Genomic DNA, 25,001 nt, shown 5'->3' with positions numbered 1-25,001 from the left:
GGATTTATAGCTGTTTTTGTGTCTATTGCTTCAAAAGCATTTTCAGATAATTTGTGTGTTCTGAAGAAACTACAAGAGATATGTAACCCATACTTTCTGTGCAAGAGGGGCTTGTACATCTGCACAACATGTCTTTTAAAGTTTGAACCTATCCTATTGCATTTTTGAGTTATAGCAGTTTTTACTGTTTTATTGCTCCAAAAGCCTTTTCAGCCCATGAACAGTTGTTTGTGAGTTTCGAAAAAAGTGCAAGAGCTATTCGAACCCTTTTTGCTGGACAAGTAGGACCTGTAAATCTACACAATATATAGTTTAAAGTTTGAGTCTATAATATTAGGTTTTGGATTTATAGCTGTTTTTGTGTCTATTGCTTCAAAAGCATTTTCAGATAATTTGTGTGTTCTGAAGAAACTACAAGAGATATCTAACCCATACTTTCTGTGCAAGAGGGGCTTGTACATCTGCACAACATGTCTTTTAAAGTTTGAACCTATCTTATTGCATTTTTGAGTTATAGCAGTTTTTACTGTTTTATTGCTCCAAAAGCCTTTTCAGCCCATGAACAGTTGTTTGTGAGTTTCGAAAAAAGTGCAAGAGCTATTCGAACCCTTTTTGCTGGGCAAGTAGGACCTGTAAATCTACACAATATATAGTTTAAAGTTTGTGTCTATCATATTAGGTTTTGGATTTATAGCTGTTTTTGTGTCTATTGCTTCAAAAGCATTTTCAGATAATTTGTGTGTTCTGAAGAAACTACAAGAGATATCTAACCCATACTTTCTGTGCAAGAGGGGCTTGTACATCTGCACAACATGTCTTTTAAAGTTTGAACCTATCTTATTGCATTTTTGAGTTATAGCAGTTTTTACTGTTTTATTGCTCCAAAAGCCTTTTCAGCCCATGAACAGTTGTTTGTGAGTTTCGAAAAAAGTGCAAGAGCTATTCGAACCCTTTTTGCTGGGCAAGTAGGACCTGTAAATCTACACAATATATAGTTTAAAGTTTGAGTCTATCATATTAGGTTTTGGATTTATAGCTGTTTTTGTGTCTATTGCTTCAAAAACATTTTCAGATAATTTGTGTGTTCTGAAGAAACTACAAGAGATATCTAGCCCATACTTTCTGTGCAAGAGGGGCTTGTACATCTGCACAACATGTCTTTTAAAGTTTGAACCTATCCTATTGCATTTTTGAGTTATAGCAGTTTTTACTGTTTTATTGCTCCAAAAGCCTTTTCAGCCCATGAACAGTTGTTTGTGAGTTTCGAAAAAAGTGCAAGAGCTATTCGAACCCTTTTTGCTGGGCAAGTAGGACCTGTAAATCTACACAATATATAGTTTAAAGTTTGAGTCTATAATATTAGGTTTTGGATTTATGGCTGTTTTTGTGTCTATTGCTTCAAAAGCATTTTCAGATAATTTGTGTTTTCTGAAGAAACTACAAGAGATATCAAACCCATACTTTCTGTGCAAGAGGGGCTTGTACATCTGCACAACATGTCTTTTAAAGTTTGAACCTATCTTATTGCATTTTTGAGTTATAGCAGTTTTTACTGTTTTATTGCTCCAAAAGCCTTTTCAGCCCATGAACAGTTGTTTGTGAGTTTCGAAAAAAGTGCAAGAGCTATTCGAACCCTTTTTGCTGGACAAGTAGGACCTGTAAATCTACACAATATATAGTTTAAAGTTTGAGTCTATCATATTAGGTTTTGGATTTATAGCTGTTTTTGTGTCTATTGCTTCAAAAGCATTTTCAGATAATTTGTGTGTTCTGAAGAAACTACAAGAGATATGTAACCCATACTTTCTGTGCAAGAGGGGCTTGTACATCTGCACAACATGTCTTTTAAAGTTTGAACCTATCCTATTGCATTTTTGAGTTATAGCAGTTTTTACTGTTTTATTGCTCCAAAAGCCTTTTCAGCCCATGAACAGTTGTTTGTGAGTTTCGAAAAAAGTGCAAGAGCTATTCGAACCCTTTTTGCTGGACAAGTAGGACCTGTAAATCTACACAATATATAGTTTAAAGTTTGAGTCTATCATATTAGGTTTTGGATTTATAGCTGTTTTTGTGTCTATTGCTTCAAAAGCATTTTCAGATAATTTGTGTGTTCTGAAGAAACTACAAGAGATATCTAACCCATACTTTCTGTGCAAGAGGGGCTTGTACATCTGCACAACATGTCTTTTAAAGTTTGAACCTATCTTATTGCATTTTTGAGTTATAGCAGTTTTTACTGTTTTATTGCTCCAAAAGCCTTTTCAGCCCATGAACAGTTGTTTGTGAGTTTCGAAAAAAGTGCAAGAGCTATTCGAACCCTTTTTGCTGGGCAAGTAGGACCTGTAAATCTACACAATATATAGTTTAAAGTTTGTGTCTATCATATTAGGTTTTGGATTTATAGCTGTTTTTGTGTCTATTGCTTCAAAAGCATTTTCAGATAATTTGTGTGTTCTGAAGAAACTACAAGAGATATCTAACCCATACTTTCTGTGCAAGAGGGGCTTGTACATCTGCACAACATGTCTTTTAAAGTTTGAACCTATCTTATTGCATTTTTGAGTTATAGCAGTTTTTACTGTTTTATTGCTCCAAAAGCCTTTTCAGCCCATGAACAGTTGTTTGTGAGTTTCGAAAAAAGTGCAAGAGCTATTCGAACCCTTTTTGCTGGGCAAGTAGGACCTGTAAATCTACACAATATATAGTTTAAAGTTTGAGTCTATCATATTAGGTTTTGGATTTATAGCTGTTTTTGTGTCTATTGCTTCAAAAACATTTTCAGATAATTTGTGTGTTCTGAAGAAACTACAAGAGATATCTAGCCCATACTTTCTGTGCAAGAGGGGCTTGTACATCTGCACAACATGTCTTTTAAAGTTTGAACCTATCCTATTGCATTTTTGAGTTATAGCAGTTTTTACTGTTTTATTGCTCCAAAAGCCTTTTCAGCCCATGAACAGTTGTTTGTGAGTTTCGAAAAAAGTGCAAGAGCTATTCGAACCCTTTTTGCTGGGCAAGTAGGACCTGTAAATCTACACAATATATAGTTTAAAGTTTGAGTCTATAATATTAGGTTTTGGATTTATGGCTGTTTTTGTGTCTATTGCTTCAAAAGCATTTTCAGATAATTTGTGTTTTCTGAAGAAACTACAAGAGATATCAAACCCATACTTTCTGTGCAAGAGGGGCTTGTACATCTGCACAACATGTCTTTTAAAGTTTGAACCTATCTTATTGCATTTTTGAGTTATAGCAGTTTTTACTGTTTTATTGCTCCAAAAGCCTTTTCAGCCCATGAACAGTTGTTTGTGAGTTTCGAAAAAAGTGCAAGAGCTATTCGAACCCTTTTTGCTGGACAAGTAGGACCTGTAAATCTACACAATATATAGTTTAAAGTTTGAGTCTATCATATTAGGTTTTGGATTTATAGCTGTTTTTGTGTCTATTGCTTCAAAAACATTTTCAGATAATTTGTGTGTTCTGAAGAAACTACAAGAGATATCTAGCCCATACTTTCTGTGCAAGAGGGGCTTGTACATCTGCACAACATGTCTTTTAAAGTTTGAACCTATCCTATTGCATTTTTGAGTTATAGCAGTTTTTACTGTTTTATTGCTCCAAAAGCCTTTTCAGCCCATGAACAGTTGTTTGTGAGTTTCGAAAAAAGTGCAAGAGCTATTCGAACCCTTTTTGCTGGGCAAGTAGGACCTGTAAATCTACACAATATATAGTTTAAAGTTTGAGTCTATAATATTAGGTTTTGGATTTATGGCTGTTTTTGTGTCTATTGCTTCAAAAGCATTTTCAGATAATTTGTGTTTTCTGAAGAAACTACAAGAGATATCAAACCCATACTTTCTGTGCAAGAGGGGCTTGTACATCTGCACAACATGTCTTTTAAAGTTTGAACCTATCTTATTGCATTTTTGAGTTATAGCAGTTTTTACTGTTTTATTGCTCCAAAAGCCTTTTCAGCCCATGAACAGTTGTTTGTGAGTTTCGAAAAAAGTGCAAGAGCTATTCGAACCCTTTTTGCTGGGCAAGTAGGGCCTGTAAATCTACACAATATATAGTTTAAAGTTTGAGTCTATCATATTAGGTTTTGGATTTATAGCTGTTTTTGTGTCTATTGCTTCAAAAGCATTTTCAGATAATTTGTGTGTTCTGAAGAAACTATAAGAGATATCTAGCCCATACTTTCTGTGCAAGAGGGGCTTGTACATCTGCACAACATGTCTTTTAAAGTTTGAACCTATCCTATTGCATTTTTGAGTTATAGCAGTTTTTACTGTTTTATTGCTCCAAAAGCCTTTTCAGCCCATGAACAGTTGTTTGTGAGTTTCGAAAAAAGTGAAAGAGCTATTCGAACCCTTTTTGCTGGGCAAGTAGGACCTGTAAATCTACACAATATATAGTTTAAAGTTTGAGTCTATCATATTAGGTTTTGGATTTATGGCTGTTTTTGTGTCTATTGCTTCAAAAGCATTTTCAGATAATTTGTGTTTTCTGAAGAAACTACAAGAGATATCAAACCCATACTTTCTGTGCAAGAGGGGCTTGTACATCTGCACAACATGTCTTTTAAAGTTTGAACCTATCTTATTGCATTTTTGAGTTATAGCAGTTTTTACTGTTTTATTGCTCCAAAAGCCTTTTCAGCCCATGAACAGTTGTTTGTGAGTTTCGAAAAAAGGGCAAGAGCTATTCGAACCCTTTTTGCTGGGCAAGTAGGACCTGTAAATCTACACAATATATAGTTTAAAGTTTGAGTCTATCATATTAGGTTTTGGATTTATGGCTGTTTTTGTGTCTATTGCTTCAAAAGCATTTTCAGATAATTTGTGTTTTCTGAAGAAACTACAAGAGATATCAAACCCATACTTTCTGTGCAAGAGGGGCTTGTACATCTGCACAACATGTCTTTTAAAGTTTGAACCTATCTTATTGCATTTTTGAGTTATAGCAGTTTTTACTGTTTTATTGCTCCAAAAGCCTTTTCAGCCCATGAACAGTTGTTTGTGAGTTTCGAAAAAAGTGAAAGAGCTATTCGAACCCTTTTTGCTGGGCAAGTAGGACCTGTAAATCTACACAATATATAGTTTAAAGTTTGAGTCTATCATATTAGGTTTTGGATTTATAGCTGTTTTTGTGTCTATTGCTTCAAAAGCATTTTCAGATAATTTGTGTTTTCTGAAGAAACTACAAGAGATATCTAGCCCATACTTTCTGTGCAAGAGGGGCTTGTACATCTGCACAACATGTCTTTTAAAGTTTGAACCTATCTTATTGCATTTTTGAGTTATAGCAGTTTTTACTGTTTTATTGCTCCAAAAGCCTTTTCAGCCCATGAACAGTTGTTTGTGAGTTTCGAAAAAAGTGCAAGAGCTATTCGAACCCTTTTTGCTGGGCAAGTAGGACCTGTAAATCTACACAATATATAGTTTAAAGTTTGAGTCTATCATATTAGGTTTTGGATTTATAGCTGTTTTGTGTCTATTGCTTCAAAAGCATTTTCAGATAATTTGTGTGTTCTGAAGAAACTACAAGAGATATCTAACCCATACTTTCTGTGCAAGAGGGGCTTGTACATCTGCACAACATGTCTTTTAAAGTTTGAACCTATCTTATTGCATTTTTGAGTTATAGCAGTTTTTACTGTTTTATTGCTCCAAAAGCCTTTTCAGCCCATGAACAGTTGTTTGTGAGTTTCGAAAAAAGTGCAAGAGCTATTCGAACCCTTTTTGCTGGACAAGTAGGACCTGTAAATCTACACAATATATAGTTTAAAGTTTGAGTCTATCATATTAGGTTTTGAATTTATAGCTGTTTTTGTGTCTATTGCTTCAAAAGCATTTTCAGATAATTTGTGTGTTCTGAAGAAACTACAAGAGATATGTAACCCATACTTTCTGTGCAAGAGGGGCTTGTACATCTGCACAACATGTCTTTTAAAGTTTGAACCTATCCTATTGCATTTTTGAGTTATAGCAGTTTTTACTGTTTTATTGCTCCAAAAGCCTTTTCAGCCCATGAACAGTTGTTTGTGAGTTTCGAAAAAAGTGCAAGAGCTATTCGAACCCTTTTTGCTGGACAAGTAGGACCTGTAAATCTACACAATATATAGTTTAAAGTTTGAGTCTATCATATTAGGTTTTGGATTTATAGCTGTTTTTGTGTCTATTGCTTCAAAAGCATTTTCAGATAATTTGTGTGTTCTGAAGAAACTACAAGAGATATCTAACCCATACTTTCTGTGCAAGAGGGGCTTGTACATCTGCACAACATGTCTTTTAAAGTTTGAACCTATCTTATTGCATTTTTGAGTTATAGCAGTTTTTACTGTTTTATTGCTCCAAAAGCCTTTTCAGCCCATGAACAGTTGTTTGTGAGTTTCGAAAAAAGTGCAAGAGCTATTCGAACCCTTTTTGCTGGACAAGTAGGACCTGTAAATCTACACAATATATAGTTTAAAGTTTGAGTCTATCATATTAGGTTTTGGATTTATAGCTGTTTTTGTGTCTATTGCTTCAAAAGCATTTTCAGATAATTTGTGTTTTCTGAAGAAACTACAAGAGATATCAAACCCATACTTTCTGTGCAAGAGGGGCTTGTACATCTGCACAACATGTCTTTTAAAGTTTGAACCTATCTTATTGCATTTTTGAGTTATAGCAGTTTTTACTGTTTTATTGCTCCAAAAGCCTTTTCAGCCCATGAACAGTTGTTTGTGAGTTTCGAAAAAAGTGCAAGAGCTATTCGAACCCTTTTTGCTGGGCAAGTAGGACCTGTAAATCTACACAATATATAGTTTAAAGTTTGAGTCTATCATATTAGGTTTTGGATTTATAGCTGTTTTTGTGTCTATTGCTTCAAAAACATTTTCAGATAATTTGTGTGTTCTGAAGAAACTACAAGAGATATCTAGCCCATACTTTCTGTGCAAGAGGGGCTTGTACATCTGCACAACATGTCTTTTAAAGTTTGAACCTATCCTATTGCATTTTTGAGTTATAGCAGTTTTTACTGTTTTATTGCTCCAAAAGCCTTTTCAGCCCATGAACAGTTGTTTGTGAGTTTCGAAAAAAGTGCAAGAGCTATTCGAACCCTTTTTGCTGGGCAAGTAGGACCTGTAAATCTACACAATATATAGTTTAAAGTTTGAGTCTATAATATTAGGTTTTGGATTTATGGCTGTTTTTGTGTCTATTGCTTCAAAAGCATTTTCAGATAATTTGTGTTTTCTGAAGAAACTACAAGAGATATCAAACCCATACTTTCTGTGCAAGAGGGGCTTGTACATCTGCACAACATGTCTTTTAAAGTTTGAACCCATCTTATTGCATTTTTGAGTTATAGCAGTTTTTACTGTTTTATTGCTCCAAAAGCCTTTTCAGCCCATGAACAGTTGTTTGTGAGTTTCGAAAAAAGTGAAAGAGCTATTCGAACCCTTTTTGCTGGGCAAGTAGGACCTGTAAATCTACACAATATATAGTTTAAAGTTTGAGTCTATCATATTAGGTTTTGGATTTATAGCTGTTTTTGTGTCTATTGCTTCAAAAGCATTTTCAGATAATTTGTGTTTTCTGAAGAAACTACAAGAGATATCTAGCCCATACTTTCTGTGCAAGAGGGGCTTGTACATCTGCACAACATGTCTTTTAAAGTTTGAACCTATCTTATTGCATTTTTGAGTTATAGCAGTTTTTACTGTTTTATTGCTCCAAAAGCCTTTTCAGCCCATGAACAGTTGTTTGTGAGTTTCGAAAAAAGTGCAAGAGCTATTCGAACCCTTTTTGCTGGGCAAGTAGGACCTGTAAATCTACACAATATATAGTTTAAAGTTTGAGTCTATCATATTAGGTTTTGGATTTATAGCTGTTTTGTGTCTATTGCTTCAAAAGCATTTTCAGATAATTTGTGTGTTCTGAAGAAACTACAAGAGATATCTAACCCATACTTTCTGTGCAAGAGGGGCTTGTACATCTGCACAACATGTCTTTTAAAGTTTGAACCTATCTTATTGCATTTTTGAGTTATAGCAGTTTTTACTGTTTTATTGCTCCAAAAGCCTTTTCAGCCCATGAACAGTTGTTTGTGAGTTTCGAAAAAAGTGCAAGAGCTATTCGAACCCTTTTTGCTGGACAAGTAGGACCTGTAAATCTACACAATATATAGTTTAAAGTTTGAGTCTATCATATTAGGTTTTGAATTTATAGCTGTTTTTGTGTCTATTGCTTCAAAAGCATTTTCAGATAATTTGTGTGTTCTGAAGAAACTACAAGAGATATGTAACCCATACTTTCTGTGCAAGAGGGGCTTGTACATCTGCACAACATGTCTTTTAAAGTTTGAACCTATCCTATTGCATTTTTGAGTTATAGCAGTTTTTACTGTTTTATTGCTCCAAAAGCCTTTTCAGCCCATGAACAGTTGTTTGTGAGTTTCGAAAAAAGTGCAAGAGCTATTCGAACCCTTTTTGCTGGACAAGTAGGACCTGTAAATCTACACAATATATAGTTTAAAGTTTGAGTCTATCATATTAGGTTTTGGATTTATAGCTGTTTTTGTGTCTATTGCTTCAAAAGCATTTTCAGATAATTTGTGTGTTCTGAAGAAACTACAAGAGATATCTAACCCATACTTTCTGTGCAAGAGGGGCTTGTACATCTGCACAACATGTCTTTTAAAGTTTGAACCTATCTTATTGCATTTTTGAGTTATAGCAGTTTTTACTGTTTTATTGCTCCAAAAGCCTTTTCAGCCCATGAACAGTTGTTTGTGAGTTTCGAAAAAAGTGCAAGAGCTATTCGAACCCTTTTTGCTGGACAAGTAGGACCTGTAAATCTACACAATATATAGTTTAAAGTTTGAGTCTATCATATTAGGTTTTGGATTTATAGCTGTTTTTGTGTCTATTGCTTCAAAAGCATTTTCAGATAATTTGTGTTTTCTGAAGAAACTACAAGAGATATCAAACCCATACTTTCTGTGCAAGAGGGGCTTGTACATCTGCACAACATGTCTTTTAAAGTTTGAACCTATCTTATTGCATTTTTGAGTTATAGCAGTTTTTACTGTTTTATTGCTCCAAAAGCCTTTTCAGCCCATGAACAGTTGTTTGTGAGTTTCGAAAAAAGTGCAAGAGCTATTCGAACCCTTTTTGCTGGGCAAGTAGGACCTGTAAATCTACACAATATATAGTTTAAAGTTTGAGTCTATCATATTAGGTTTTGGATTTATAGCTGTTTTTGTGTCTATTGCTTCAAAAACATTTTCAGATAATTTGTGTGTTCTGAAGAAACTACAAGAGATATCTAGCCCATACTTTCTGTGCAAGAGGGGCTTGTACATCTGCACAACATGTCTTTTAAAGTTTGAACCTATCCTATTGCATTTTTGAGTTATAGCAGTTTTTACTGTTTTATTGCTCCAAAAGCCTTTTCAGCCCATGAACAGTTGTTTGTGAGTTTCGAAAAAAGTGCAAGAGCTATTCGAACCCTTTTTGCTGGGCAAGTAGGACCTGTAAATCTACACAATATATAGTTTAAAGTTTGAGTCTATAATATTAGGTTTTGGATTTATGGCTGTTTTTGTGTCTATTGCTTCAAAAGCATTTTCAGATAATTTGTGTTTTCTGAAGAAACTACAAGAGATATCAAACCCATACTTTCTGTGCAAGAGGGGCTTGTACATCTGCACAACATGTCTTTTAAAGTTTGAACCCATCTTATTGCATTTTTGAGTTATAGCAGTTTTTACTGTTTTATTGCTCCAAAAGCCTTTTCAGCCCATGAACAGTTTTTTGTGAGTTTCGAAAAAAGTGCAAGAGCTATTCGAACCCTTTTTGCTGGGCAAGTAGGACCTGTAAATCTACACAATATATAGTTTAAAGTTTGAGTCTATCATATTAGGTTTTGGATTTATAGCTGTTTTTGTGTCTATTGCTTCAAAAGCATTTTCAGATAATTTGTGTGTTCTGAAGAAACTATAAGAGATATCTAGCCCATACTTTCTGTGCAAGAGGGGCTTGTACATCTGCACAACATGTCTTTTAAAGTTTGAACCTATCCTATTGCATTTTTGAGTTATAGCAGTTTTTACTGTTTTATTGCTCCAAAAGCCTTTTCAGCCCATGAACAGTTGTTTGTGAGTTTCGAAAAAAGTGAAAGAGCTATTCGAACCCTTTTTGCTGGGCAAGTAGGACCTGTAAATCTACACAATATATAGTTTAAAGTTTGAGTCTATCATATTAGGTTTTGGATTTATGGCTGTTTTTGTGTCTATTGCTTCAAAAGCATTTTCAGATAATTTGTGTTTTCTGAAGAAACTACAAGAGATATCAAACCCATACTTTTTGTGCAAGAGGGGCTTGTACATCTGCACAACATGTCTTTTAAAGTTTGAACCTATCTTATTGCATTTTTGAGTTATAGCAGTTTTTACTGTTTTATTGCTCCAAAAGCCTTTTCAGCCCATGAACAGTTGTTTGTGAGTTTCGAAAAAAGGGCAAGAGCTATTCGAACCCTTTTTGCTGGGCAAGTAGGACCTGTAAATCTACACAATATATAGTTTAAAGTTTGAGTCTATCATATTAGGTTTTGGATTTATGGCTGTTTTTGTGTCTATTGCTTCAAAAGCATTTTCAGATAATTTGTGTTTTCTGAAGAAACTACAAGAGATATCAAACCCATACTTTCTGTGCAAGAGGGGCTTGTACATCTGCACAACATGTCTTTTAAAGTTTGAACCTATCTTATTGCATTTTTGAGTTATAGCAGTTTTTACTGTTTTATTGCTCCAAAAGCCTTTTCAGCCCATGAACAGTTGTTTGTGAGTTTCGAAAAAAGTGCAAGAGCTATTCGAACCCTTTTTGCTGGGCAAGTAGGACCTGTAAATCTACACAATATATAGTTTAAAGTTTGAGTCTATCATATTAGGTTTTGGATTTATAGCTGTTTTTGTGTCTATTGCTTCAAAAGCATTTTCAGATAATTTGTGTGTTCTGAAGAAACTACAAGAGATATCTAACCCATACTTTCTGTGCAAGAGGGGCTTGTACATCTGCACAACATGTCTTTTAAAGTTTGAACCTATCTTATTGCATTTTTGAGTTATAGCAGTTTTTACTGTTTTATTGCTCCAAAAGCCTTTTCAGCCCATGAACAGTTGTTTGTGAGTTTCGAAAAAAGTGCAAGAGCTATTTGAACCCTTTTTGCTGGACAAGTAGGACCTGTAAATCTACACAATATATAGTTTAAAGTTTGAGTCTATCATATTAGGTTTTGGATTTATAGCTGTTTTTTGTGTCTATTGCTTCAAAAGCATTTTCAGATAATTTGTGTGTTCTGAAGAAACTACAAGAGATATGTAACCCATACTTTCTGTGCAAGAGGGGCTTGTACATCTGCACAACATGTCTTTTAAAGTTTGAACCTATCTTATTGCATTTTTGAGTTCTAGCAGTTTTTACTGTTTTATTGCTCCAAAAGCCTTTTCAGCCCATGAACAGTTGTTTGTGAGTTTCGAAAAAAGTGCAAGAGCTATTCGAACCCTTTTTGCTGGACAAGTAGGACCTGTAAATCTACACAATATATAGTTTAAAGTTTGAGTCTATCATATTAGGTTTTGGATTTATAGCTGTTTTTGTGTCTATTGCTTCAAAAGCATTTTCAGATAATTTGTGTGTTCTGAAGAAACTACAAGAGATATGTAACCCATACTTTCTGTGCAAGAGGGGCTTGTACATCTGCACAACATGTCTTTTAAAGTTTGAACCTATCCTATTGCATTTTTGAGTTATAGCAGTTTTTACTGTTTTATTGCTCCAAAAGCCTTTTCAGCCCATGAACAGTTGTTTGTGAGTTTCGAAAAAAGTGCAAGAGCTATTCGAACCCTTTTTGCTGGACAAGTAGGACCTGTAAATCTACACAATATATAGTTTAAAGTTTGAGTCTATCATATTAGGTTTTGGATTTATAGCTGTTTTTGTGTCTATTGCTTCAAAAGCATTTTCAGATAATTTGTGTGTTCTGAAGAAACTACAAGAGATATCTAACCCATACTTTCTGTGCAAGAGGGGCTTGTACATCTGCACAACATGTCTTTTAAAGTTTGAACCTATCTTATTGCATTTTTGAGTTATAGCAGTTTTTACTGTTTTATTGCTCCAAAAGCCTTTTCAGCCCATGAACAGTTGTTTGTGAGTTTCGAAAAAAGTGCAAGAGCTGTTCGAACCCTTTTTGCTGGACAAGTAGGACCTGTAAATCTACACAATATATAGTTTAAAGTTTGAGTCTATCATATTAGGTTTTGGATTTATAGCTGTTTTTGTGTCTATTGCTTCAAAAGCATTTTCAGATAATTTGTGTTTTCTGAAGAAACTACAAGAGATATCAAACCCATACTTTCTGTGCAAGAGGGGCTTGTACATCTGCACAACATGTCTTTTAAAGTTTGAACCTATCTTATTGCATTTTTGAGTTATAGCAGTTTTTACTGTTTTATTGCTCCAAAAGCCTTTTCAGCCCATGAACAGTTGTTTGTGAGTTTCGAAAAAAGTGCAAGAGCTATTCGAACCCTTTTTGCTGGGCAAGTAGGACCTGTAAATCTACACAATATATAGTTTAAAGTTTGAGTCTATCATATTAGGTTTTGGATTTATAGCTGTTTTTGTGTCTATTGCTTCAAAAACATTTTCAGATAATTTGTGTGTTCTGAAGAAACTACAAGAGATATCTAGCCCATACTTTCTGTGCAAGAGGGGCTTGTACATCTGCACAACATGTCTTTTAAAGTTTGAACCTATCCTATTGCATTTTTGAGTTATAGCAGTTTTTACTGTTTTATTGCTCCAAAAGCCTTTTCAGCCCATGAACAGTTGTTTGTGAGTTTCGAAAAAAGTGCAAGAGCTATTCGAACCCTTTTTGCTGGGCAAGTAGGACCTGTAAATCTACACAATATATAGTTTAAAGTTTGAGTCTATAATATTAGGTTTTGGATTTATGGCTGTTTTTGTGTCTATTGCTTCAAAAGCATTTTCAGATAATTTGTGTTTTCTGAAGAAACTACAAGAGATATCAAACCCATACTTTCTGTGCAAGAGGGGCTTGTACATCTGCACAACATGTCTTTTAAAGTTTGAACCTATCTTATTGCATTTTTGAGTTATAGCAGTTTTTACTGTTTTATTGCTCCAAAAGCCTTTTCAGCCCATGAACAGTTTTTTGTGAGTTTCGAAAAAAGTGCAAGAGCTAATCGAACCCTTTTTGCTGGGCAAGTAGGACCTGTAAATCTACACAATATATAGTTTAAAGTTTGAGTCTATCATATTAGGTTTTGGATTTATAGCTGTTTTTGTGTCTATTGCTTCAAAAGCATTTTCAGATAATTTGTGTGTTCTGAAGAAACTACAAGAGATATGTAACCCATACTTTCTGTGCAAGAGGGGCTTGTACATCTGCACAACATGTCTTTTAAAGTTTGAACCTATCCTATTGCATTTTTGAGTTATAGCAGTTTTTACTGTTTTATTGCTCCGAAAGCCTTTTCAGCCCATGAACAGTTGTTTGTGAGTTTCGAAAAAAGTGCAAGAGCTATTCGAACCCTTTTTGCTGGACAAGTAGGACCTGTAAATCTACACAATATATAGTTTAAAGTTTGAGTCTATCATATTAGGTTTTGGATTTATAGCTGTTTTTGTGTCTATTGCTTCAAAAGCATTTTCAGATAATTTGTGTGTTCTGAAGAAACTACAAGAGATATCTAACCCATACTTTCTGTGCAAGAGGGGCTTGTACATCTGCACAACATGTCTTTTAAAGTTTGAACCTATCTTATTGCATTTTTGAGTTATAGCAGTTTTTACTGTTTTATTGCTCCAAAAGCCTTTTCAGCCCATGAACAGTTGTTTGTGAGTTTCGAAAAAAGTGCAAGAGCTATTCGAACCCTTTTTGCTGGACAAGTAGGACCTGTAAATCTACACAATATATAGTTTAAAGTTTGAGTCTATCATATTAGGTTTTGGATTTATAGCTGTTTTTGTGTCTATTGCTTCAAAAGCATTTTCAGATAATTTGTGTTTTCTGAAGAAACTACAAGAGATATCAAACCCATACTTTCTGTGCAAGAGGGGCTTGTACATCTGCACAACATGTATTTTAAAGTTTGAACCTATCTTATTGCATTTTTGAGTTATAGCAGTTTTTACTGTTTTATTGCTCCAAAAGCCTTTTCAGCCCATGAACAGTTGTTTGTGAGTTTCGAAAAAAGTGCAAGAGCTATTCGAACCCTTTTTGCTGGGCAAGTAGGACCTGTAAATCTACACAATATATAGTTTAAAGTTTGAGTCTATCATATTAGGTTTTGGATTTATAGCTGTTTTTGTGTCTATTGCTTCAAAAACATTTTCAGATAATTTGTGTGTTCTGAAGAAACTACAAGAGATATCTAGCCCATACTTTCTGTGCAAGAGGGGCTTGTACATCTGCACAACATGTCTTTTAAAGTTTGAACCTATCCTATTGCATTTTTGAGTTATAGCAGTTTTTACTGTTTTATTGCTCCAAAAGCCTTTTCAGCCCATGAACAGTTGTTTGTGAGTTTCGAAAAAAGTGCAAGAGCTATTCGAACCCTTTTTGCTGGGCAAGTAGGACCTGTAAATCTACACAATATATAGTTTAAAGTTTGAGTCTATAATATTAGGTTTTGGATTTATGGCTGTTTTTGTGTCTATTGCTTCAAAAGCATTTTCAGATAATTTGTGTTTTCTGAAGAAACTACAAGAGATATCAAACCCATACTTTCTGTGCAAGAGGGGCTTGTACATCTGCACAACATGTCTTTTAAAGTTTGAACCTATCTTATTGCATTTTTGAGTTATAGCAGTTTTTACTGTTTTATTGCTCCAAAAGCCTTTTCAGCCCATGAACAGTTTTTTGTGAGTTTCGAAAAAAGTGCAAGAGCTAATCGAACCCTTTTTGCTGGGCAAGTAGGACCTGTAAATCTACACAATATATAGTTTAAAGTTTGAGTCTATCATATTAGGTTTTGGATTTATAGCTGTTTTTGTGTCTATTGCTTCAAAAGCATTTTCAGATAATTTGTGTTTTCTGAAGAAACTACAAGAGATATCTAGCCCATACTTTCTGTGCAAGAGGGGCTTGTACATCTGCACAACATGTCTTTTAAAGTTTGAACCTATCTTATTGCATTTTTGAGTTATAGCAGTTTTTACTGTTTTATTGCTCCAAAAGCCTTTTCAGCCCATGAACAGTTGTTTGTGAGTTTCGAAAAAAGTGCAAGAGCTATTCGAACCCTTTTTGCTGGGCAAGTAGGACCTGTAAATCTACACAATATATAGTTTAAAGTTTGAGTCTATCATATTAGGTTTTGGATTTATAGCTGTTTTTGTGTCTATTGCTTCAAAAGCATTTTCAGATAATTTGTGTGTTCTGAAGAAACTACAAGAGATATCTAACCCATACTTTCTGTGCAAGAGGTGCTTGTACATCTGCACAACATGTCTTTTAAAGTTTGAACCTATCTTATTGCATTTTTGAGTTATAGCAGTTTTTACTGTTTTATTGCTCCAAAAGCCTTTTCAGCCCATGAACAGTTGTTTGTGAGTTTCGAAAAAAGTGCAAGAGCTATTCGAACCCTTTTTGCTGGACAAGTTGGACCTGTAAATCTACACAATATATAGTTTAAAGTTTGAGTCTATCATATTAGGTTTTGGATTTATAGCTGTTTTTGTGTCTATTGCTTCAAAAGCATTTTCAGATAATTTGTGTGTTCTGAAGAAACTACAAGAGATATGTAACCCATACTTTCTGTGCAAGAGGGGCTTGTACATCTGCACAACATGTCTTTTAAAGTTTGAACCTATCTTATTGCATTTTTGAGTTATAGCAGTTTTTACTGTTTTATTGCTCCAAAAGCCTTTTCAGCCCATGAACAGTTGTTTGTGAGTTTCGAAAAAAGGGCAAGAGCTATTCGAACCCTTTTTGCTGGGCAAGTAGGACCTGTAAATCTACACAATATATAGTTTAAAGTTTGAGTCTATCATATTAGGTTTTGGATTTATGGCTGTTTTTGTGTCTATTGCTTCAAAAGCATTTTCAGATAATTTGTGTTTTCTGAAGAAACTACAAGAGATATCAAACCCATACTTTCTGTGCAAGAGGGGCTTGTACATCTGCACAACATGTCTTTTAAAGTTTGAACCTATCTTATTGCATTTTTGAGTTATAGCAGTTTTTACTGTTTTATTGCTCCAAAAGCCTTTTCAGCCCATGAACAGTTGTTTGTGAGTTTCGAAAAAAGGGCAAGAGCTATTCGAACCCTTTTTGCTGGGCAAGTAGGACCTGTAAATCTACACAATATATAGTTTAAAGTTTGAGTCTATCATATTAGGTTTTTGATTTATGGCTGTTTTTGTGTCTATTGCTTCAAAAGCATTTTCAGATAATTTGTGTTTTCTGAAGAAACTACAAGAGATATCAAACCCATACTTTCTGTGCAAGAGGGGCTTGTACATCTGCACAACATGTCTTTTAAAGTTTGAACCTATCTTATTGCATTTTTGAGTTATAGCAGTTTTTACTGTTTTATTGCTCCAAAAGCCTTTTCAGCCCATGAACAGTTGTTTGTGAGTTTCGAAAAAAGTGCAAGAGCTATTCGAACCCTTTTTGCTGGGCAAGTAGGACCTGTAAATCTACACAATATATAGTTTAAAGTTTGAGTCTATCATATTAGGTTTTGGATTTATAGCTGTTTTTGTGTCTATTGCTTCAAAAGCATTTTCAGATAATTTGTGTGTTCTGAAGAAACTACAAGAGATATGTAACCCATACTTTCTGTGCAAGAGGGGCTTGTACATCTGCACAACATGTCTTTTAAAGTTTGAACCTATCTTATTGCATTTTTGAGTTATAGCAGTTTTTACTGTTTTATTGCTCCAAAAGCCTTTTCAGCCCATGAACAGTTGTTTGTGAGTTTCGAAAAAAGTGCAAGAGCTATTCGAACCCTTTTTGCTGGACAAGTAGGACCTGTAAATCTACACAATATATAGTTTAAAGTTTGAGTCTATCATATTAGGTTTTGGATTTATAGCTGTTTTTGTGTCTCTTGCTTCAAAAGCATTTTCAGATAATTTGTGTGTTCTGAAGAAACTACAAGAGATATCTAACCCATACTTTCTGTGCAAGAGGGGCTTGTACATCTGCACAACATGTCTTTTAAAGTTTGAACCTATCTTATTGCATTTTTGAGTTATAGCAGTTTTTACTGTTTTATTGCTCCAAAAGCCTTTTCAGCCCATGAACAGTTGTTTGTGAGTTTCGAAAAAAGTGCAAGAGCTATTCGAACCCTTTTTGCTGGGCAAGTAGGACCTGTAAATCTACACAATATATAGTTTAAAGTTTGAGTCTATCATATTAGGTTTTGGATTTATAGCTGTTTTTGTGTCTATTGCTTCAAAAACATTTTCAGATAATTTGTGTGTTCTGAAGAAACTACAAGAGATATCTAGCCCATACTTTCTGTGCAAGAGGGGCTTGTACATCTGCACAACATGTCTTTTAAAGTTTGAACCTATCCTATTGCATTTTTGAGTTATAGCAGTTTTTACTGTTTTATTGCTCCAAAAGCCTTTTCAGCCCATGAACAGTTGTTTGTGAGTTTCGAAAAAAGTGCAAGAGCTATTCGAACCCTTTTTGCTGGGCAAGTAGGACCTGTAAATCTACACAATATATAGTTTAAAGTTTGAGTCTATAATATTAGGTTTTGGATTTATGGCTGTTTTTGTGTCTATTGCTTCAAAAGCATTTTCAGATAATTTGTGTTTTCTGAAGAAACTACAAGAGATATCAAACCCATACTTTCTGTGCAAGAGGGGCTTGTACATCTGCACAACATGTCTTTTAAAGTTTGAACCTATCTTATTGCATTTTTGAGTTATAGCAGTTTTTACTGTTTTATTGCTCCAAAAGCCTTTTCAGCCCATGAACAGTTTTTTGTGAGTTTCGAAAAAAGTGCAAGAGCTAATCGAACCCTTTTTGCTGGGCAAGTAGGACCTGTAAATCTACACAATATATAGTTTAAAGTTTGAGTCTATCATATTAGGTTTTGGATTTATAGCTGTTTTTGTGTCTATTGCTTCAAAAGCATTTTCAGATTATTTGTGTTTTCTGAAGAAACTACAAGAGATATCTAGCCCATACTTTCTGTGCAAGAGGGGCTTGTACATCTGCACAACATGTCTTTTAAAGTTTGAACCTATCTTATTGCATTTTTGAGTTATAGCAGTTTTTACTGTTTTATTGCTCCAAAAGCCTTTTCAGCCCATGAACAGTTGTTTGTGAGTTTCGAAAAAAGTGCAAGAGCTATTCGAACCCTTTTTGCTGGGCAAGTAGGACCTGTAAATCTACACAATATATAGTTTAAAGTTTGAGTCTATCATATTAGGTTTTGGATTTATAGCTGTTTTTGTGTCTATTGCTTCAAAAGCATTTTCAGATAATTTGTGTGTTCTGAAGAAACTACAAGAGATATCTAACCCATACTTTCTGTGCAAGAGGGGCTTGTACATCTGCACAACATGTCTTTTAAAGTTTGAACCTATCTTATTGCATTTTTGAGTTATAGCAGTTTTTACTGTTTTATTGCTCCAAAAGCCTTTTCAGCCCATGAACAGTTGTTTGTGAGTTTCGAAAAAAGGGCAAGAGCTATTCGAACCCTTTTTGCTGGACAAGTAGGACCTGTAAATCTACACAATATATAGTTTAAAGTTTGAGTCTATCATATTAGGTTTTGGATTTATAGCTGTTTTTGTGTCTATTGCTTCAAAAGCATTTTCAGATAATTTGTGTGTTCTGAAGAAACTACAAGAGATATGTAACCCATACTTTCTGTGCAAGAGGGGCTTGTACATCTGCACAACATGTCTTTTAAAGTTTGAACCTATCCTATTGCATTTTTGAGTTATAGCAGTTTTTACTGTTTTATTGCTCCAAAAGCCTTTTCAGCCCATGAACAGTTGTTTGTGAGTTTCGAAAAAAGTGCAAGAGCTATTCGAACCCTTTTTGCTGGACAAGTAGGACCTGTAAATCTACACAATATATAGTTTAAAGTTTGAGTCTATCATATTAGGTTTTGGATTTATAGCTGTTTTTGTGTCTATTGCTTCAAAAGCATTTTCAGATAATTTGTGTGTTCTGAAGAAACTACAAGAGATATCTAACCCATACTTTCTGTGCAAGAGGGGCTTGTACATCTGCACAACATGTCTTTTAAAGTTTGAACCTATCTTATTGCATTTTTGAGTTATAGCAGTTTTTACTGTTTTATTGCTCCAAAAGCCTTTTCAGCCCATGAACAGTTGTTTGTGAGTTTCGAAAAAAGTGCAAGAGCTATTCGAACCCTTTTTGCTGGACAAGTAGGACCTGTAAATCTACACAATATATAGTTTAAAGTTTGAGTCTATCATATTAGGTTTTGGATTTATAGCTGTTTTTGTGTCTATTGCTTCAAAAGCATTTTCAGATAATTTGTGTTTTCTGAAGAAACTACAAGAGATATCAAACCCATACTTTCTGTGCAAGAGGGGCTTGTACATCTGCACAACATGTCTTTTAAAGTTTGAACCTATCTTATTGCATTTTTGAGTTATAGCAGTTTTTACTGTTTTATTGCTCCAAAAGCCTTTTCAGCCCATGAACAGTTGTTTGTGAGTTTCGAAAAAAGTGCAAGAGCTATTCGAACCCTTTTTGCTGGGCAAGTAGGACCTGTAAATCTACACAATATATAGTTTAAAGTTTGAGTCTATCATATTAGGTTTTGGATTTATAGCTGTTTTTGTGTCTATTGCTTCAAAAACATTTTCAGATAATTTGTGTGTTCTGAAGAAACTACAAGAGATATCTAGCCCATACTTTCTGTGCAAGAGGGGCTTGTACATCTGCACAACATGTCTTTTAAAGTTTGAACCTATCCTATTGCATTTTTGAGTTATAGCAGTTTTTACTGTTTTATTGCTCCAAAAGCCTTTTCAGCCCATGAACAGTTGTTTGTGAGTTTCGAAAAAAGTGCAAGAGCTATTCGAACCCTTTTTGCTGGGCAAGTAGGACCTGTAAATCTACACAATATATAGTTTAAAGTTTGAGTCTATAATATTAGGTTTTGGATTTATGGCTGTTTTTGTGTCTATTGCTTCAAAAGCATTTTCAGATAATTTGTGTTTTCTGAAGAAACTACAAGAGATATCAAACCCATACTTTCTGTGCAAGAGGGGCTTGTACATCTGCACAACATGTCTTTTAAAGTTTGAACCTATCTTATTGCATTTTTGAGTTATAGCAGTTTTTACTGTTTTATTGCTCCAAAAGCCTTTTCAGCCCATGAACAGTTGTTTGTGAGTTTCGAAAAAAGTGCAAGAGCTATTCGAACCCTTTTTGCTGGGCAAGTAGGGCCTGTAAATCTACACAATATATAGTTTAAAGTTTGAGTCTATCATATTAGGTTTTGGATTTATAGCTGTTTTTGTGTCTATTGCTTCAAAAGCATTTTCAGATAATTTGTGTGTTCTGAAGAAACTACAAGAGATATCTAGCCCATACTTTCTGTGTAAGAGGGGCTTGTACATCTGCACAACATGTCTTTTAAAGTTTGAACCTATCTTATTGCATTTTTGAGTTATAGCAGTTTTTACTGTTTTATTGCTCCAAAAGCCTTTTCAGCCCATGAACAGTTGTTTGTGAGTTTCGAAAAAAGTGCAAGAGCTATTCGAACCCTTTTGGCTGGGCAAGTAGGACCTGTAAATCTACACAATATATAGTTTAAAGTTTGAGTCTATCATATTAGGTTTTGGATTTATGGCTGTTTTTGTGTCTATTGCTTCAAAAGCATTTTCAGATAATTTGTGTTTTCTGAAGAAACTACAAGAGATATCAAACCCATACTTTCTGTGCAAGAGGGGCTTGTAAATCTGCACAACATGTCTTTTAAAGTTTGAACCTATCTTATTGCATTTTTGAGTTATAGCAGTTTTTACTGTTTTATTGCTCCAAAAGCCTTTTCAGCCCATGAACAGTTGTTTGTGAGTTTCGAAAAAAGTGAAAGAGCTATTCGAACCCTTTTTGCTGGGCAAGTAGGACCTGTAAATCTACACAATATATAGTTTAAAGTTTGAGTCTATCATATTAGGTTTTGGATTTATAGCTGTTTTTGTGTCTATTGCTTCAAAAGCATTTTCAGATAATTTGTGTGTTCTGAAGAAACTATAAGAGATATCTAGCCCATACTTTCTGTGCAAGAGGGGCTTGTACATCTGCACAACATGTCTTTTAAAGTTTGAACCTATCTTATTGCATTTTTGAGTTATAGCAGTTTTTACTGTTTTATTGCTCCAAAAGCCTTTTCAGCCCATGAACAGTTGTTTGTGAGTTTCGAAAAAAGTGCAAGAGCTATTCGAACCCTTTTTGCTGGGCAAGTAGGACCTGTAAATCTACACAATATATAGTTTAAAGTTTGAGTCTATAATATTAGGTTTTGGATTTATGGCTGTTTTTGTGTCTATTGCTTCAAAAGCATTTTCAGATAATTTGTGTGTTCTGAAGAAACTACAAGAGATATCTAGCCCATACTTTCTGTGTAAGAGGGGCTTGTACATCTGCACAACATGTCTTTTAAAGTTTGAACCTATCTTATTGCATTTTTGAGTTATAGCAGTTTTTACTGTTTTATTGCTCCAAAAGCCTTTTCAGCCCATGAACAGTTGTTTGTGAGTTTCGAAAAAAGTGCAAGAGCTATTCGAACCCTTTTTGCTGGGCAAGTAGGACCTGTAAATCTACACAATATATAGTTTAAAGTTTGAGTCTATCATATTAGGTTTTGGATTTATGGCTGTTTTTGTGTCTATTGCTTCAAAAACATTTTCAGATAATTTTTGTGTTCTGAAGAAACTACAAGAGATATCTAGCCCATACTTTCTGTGCAAGAGGGGCTTGTACATCTGCACAACATGTCTTTTAAAGTTTGAACCTATCCTATTGCATTTTTGAGTTATAGCAGTTTTTACTGTTTTATTGCTCCAAAAGCCTTTTCAGCCCATGAACAGTTGTTTGTGAGTTTCGAAAAAAGTGCAAGAGCTATTCGAACCCTTTTTGCTGGGCAAGTAGGACCTGTAAATCTACACAATATATAGTTTAAAGTTTGAGTCTATAATATTAGGTTTTGGATTTATGGCTGTTTTTGTGTCTATTGCTTCAAAAGCATTTTCAGATAATTTGTGTTTTCTGAAGAAACTACAAGAGATATCAAACCCATACTTTCTGTGCAAGAGGGGCTTGTACATCTGCACAACATGTCTTTTAAAGTTTGAACCTATCTTATTGTATTTTTGAGTTATAGCAGTTTTTACTGTTTTATTGCTCCAAAAGCCTTTTCAGCCCATGAACAGTTGTTTGTGAGTTTCGAAAAAAGTGCAAGAGCTATTCGAACCCTTTTTGCTGGGCAAGTAGGGCCTGTAAATCTACACAATATATAGTTTAAAGTTTGAGTCTATCATATTAGGTTTTGGATTTATAGCTGTTTTTGTGTCTATTGCTTCAAAAGCATTTTCAGATAATTTGTGTGTTCTGAAGAAACTACAAGAGATATCTAGCCCATACTTTCTGTGCAAGAGGGGCTTGTACATCTGCACAACATGTCTTTTAAAGTTTGAACCTATCTTATTGCATTTTTGAGTTATAGCAGTTTTTACTGTTTTATTGCTCCAAAAGCCTTTTCAGCCCATGAACAGTTGTTTGTGAGTTTCGAAAAAAGTGCAAGAGCTATTCGAACCCTTTTTGCTGGGCAAGTAGGACCTGTAAATCTACACAATATATAGTTTAAAGTTTGAGTCTATCATATTAGGTTTTGGATTTATGGCTGTTTTTGTGTCTATTGCTTCAAAAGCATTTTCAGATAATTTGTGTTTTCTGAAGAAACTACAAGAGATATCAAACCCATACTTTCTGTGCAAGAGGGGCTTGTAAATCTGCACAACATGTCTTTTAAAGTTTGAACCTATCTTATTGCATTTTTGAGTTATAGCAGTTTTTACTGTTTTATTGCTCCAAAAGCCTTTTCAGCCCATGAACAGTTTTTTGTGAGTTTCGAAAAAAGTGCAAGAGCTATTCGAACCCTTTTTGCTGGGCAAGTAGGACCTGTAAATCTACACAATATATAGTTTAAAGTTTGAGTCTATCATATTAGGTTTTGGATTTATAGCTGTTTTTGTGTCTATTGCTTCAAAAGCATTTTCAGATAATTTGTGTGTTCTGAAGAAACTATAAGAGATATCTAGCCCATACTTTCTGTGCAAGAGGGGCTTGTACATCTGCACAACATGTCTTTTAAAGTTTGAACCTATCCTATTGCATTTTTGAGTTATAGCAGTTTTTACTGTTTTATTGCTCCAAAAGCCTTTTCAGCCCATGAACAGTTGTTTGTGAGTTTCGAAAAAAGTGAAAGAGCTATTCGAACCCTTTTTGCTGGGCAAGTAGGACCTGTAAATCTACACAATATATAGTTTAAAGTTTGAGTCTATCATATTAGGTTTTGGATTTATGGCTGTTTTTGTGTCTATTGCTTCAAAAGCATTTTCAGATAATTTGTGTTTTCTGAAGAAACTACAAGAGATATCAAACCCATACTTTCTGTGCAAGAGGGGCTTGTACATCTGCACAACATGTCTTTTAAAGTTTGAACCTATCTTATTGCATTTTTGAGTTATAGCAGTTTTTACTGTTTTATTGCTCCAAAAGCCTTTTCAGCCCATGAACAGTTGTTTGTGAGTTTCGAAAAAAGGGCAAGAGCTATTCGAACCCTTTTTGCTGGGCAAGTAGGACCTGTAAATCTACACAATATATAGTTTAAAGTTTGAGTCTATCATATTAGGTTTTGGATTTATGGCTGTTTTTGTGTCTATTGCTTCAAAAGCATTTTCAGATAATTTGTGTTTTCTGAAGAAACTACAAGAGATATCAAACCCATACTTTCTGTGCAAGAGGGGCTTGTACATCTGCACAACATGTCTTTTAAAGTTTGAACCTATCTTATTGCATTTTTGAGTTATAGCAGTTTTTACTGTTTTATTGCTCCAAAAGCCTTTTCAGCCCATGAACAGTTGTTTGTGAGTTTCGAAAAAAGTGCAAGAGCTATTCGAACCCTTTTTGCTGGGCAAGTAGGACCTGTAAATCTACACAATATATAGTTTAAAGTTTGAGTCTATCATATTAGGTTTTGGATTTATAGCTGTTTTTGTGTCTATTGCTTCAAAAGCATTTTCAGATAATTTGTGTTTTCTGAAGAAACTACAAGAGATATCTAGCCCATACTTTCTGTGCAAGAGGGGCTTGTACATCTGCACAACATGTCTTTTAAAGTTTGAACCTATCTTATTGCATTTTTGAGTTATAGCAGTTTTTACTGTTTAATTGCTCCAAAAGCCTTTTCAGCCCATGAACAGTTGTTTGTGAGTTTCGAAAAAAGTGCAAGAGCTATTCGAACCCTTTTTGCTGGGCAAGTAGGACCTGTAAATCTACACAATATATAGTTTAAAGTTTGAGTCTATCATATTAGGTTTTGGATTTATAGCTGTTTTTGTGTCTATTGCTTCAAAAGCATTTTCAGATAATTTGTGTGTTCTGAAGAAACTACAAGAGATATCTAACCCATACTTTCTGTGCAAGAGGGGCTTGTACATCTGCACAACATGTCTTTTAAAGTTTGAACCTATCTTATTGCATTTTTGAGTTATAGCTGTTTTTACTGTTTTATTGCTCCAAAAGCCTTTTCAGCCCATGAACAGTTGTTTGTGAGTTTCGAAAAAAGTGCAAGAGCTATTCGAACCCTTTTTGCTGGACAAGTAGGACCTGTAAATCTACACAATATATAGTTTAAAGTTTGAGTCTATCATATTAGGTTTTGGATTTATAGCTGTTTTTGTGTCTATTGCTTCAAAA

This window comes from Eucyclogobius newberryi, unplaced genomic scaffold, assembly GCF_026437365.1.
Source record: "Eucyclogobius newberryi isolate DKJ021-1_F unplaced genomic scaffold, fEucNew1.0.hap1 SCAF_3, whole genome shotgun sequence".
Classification (NCBI taxonomy): domain Eukaryota; kingdom Metazoa; phylum Chordata; class Actinopteri; order Gobiiformes; family Gobiidae; genus Eucyclogobius; species Eucyclogobius newberryi.
Note: the sequence above shows the minus strand (reverse complement) of the source record.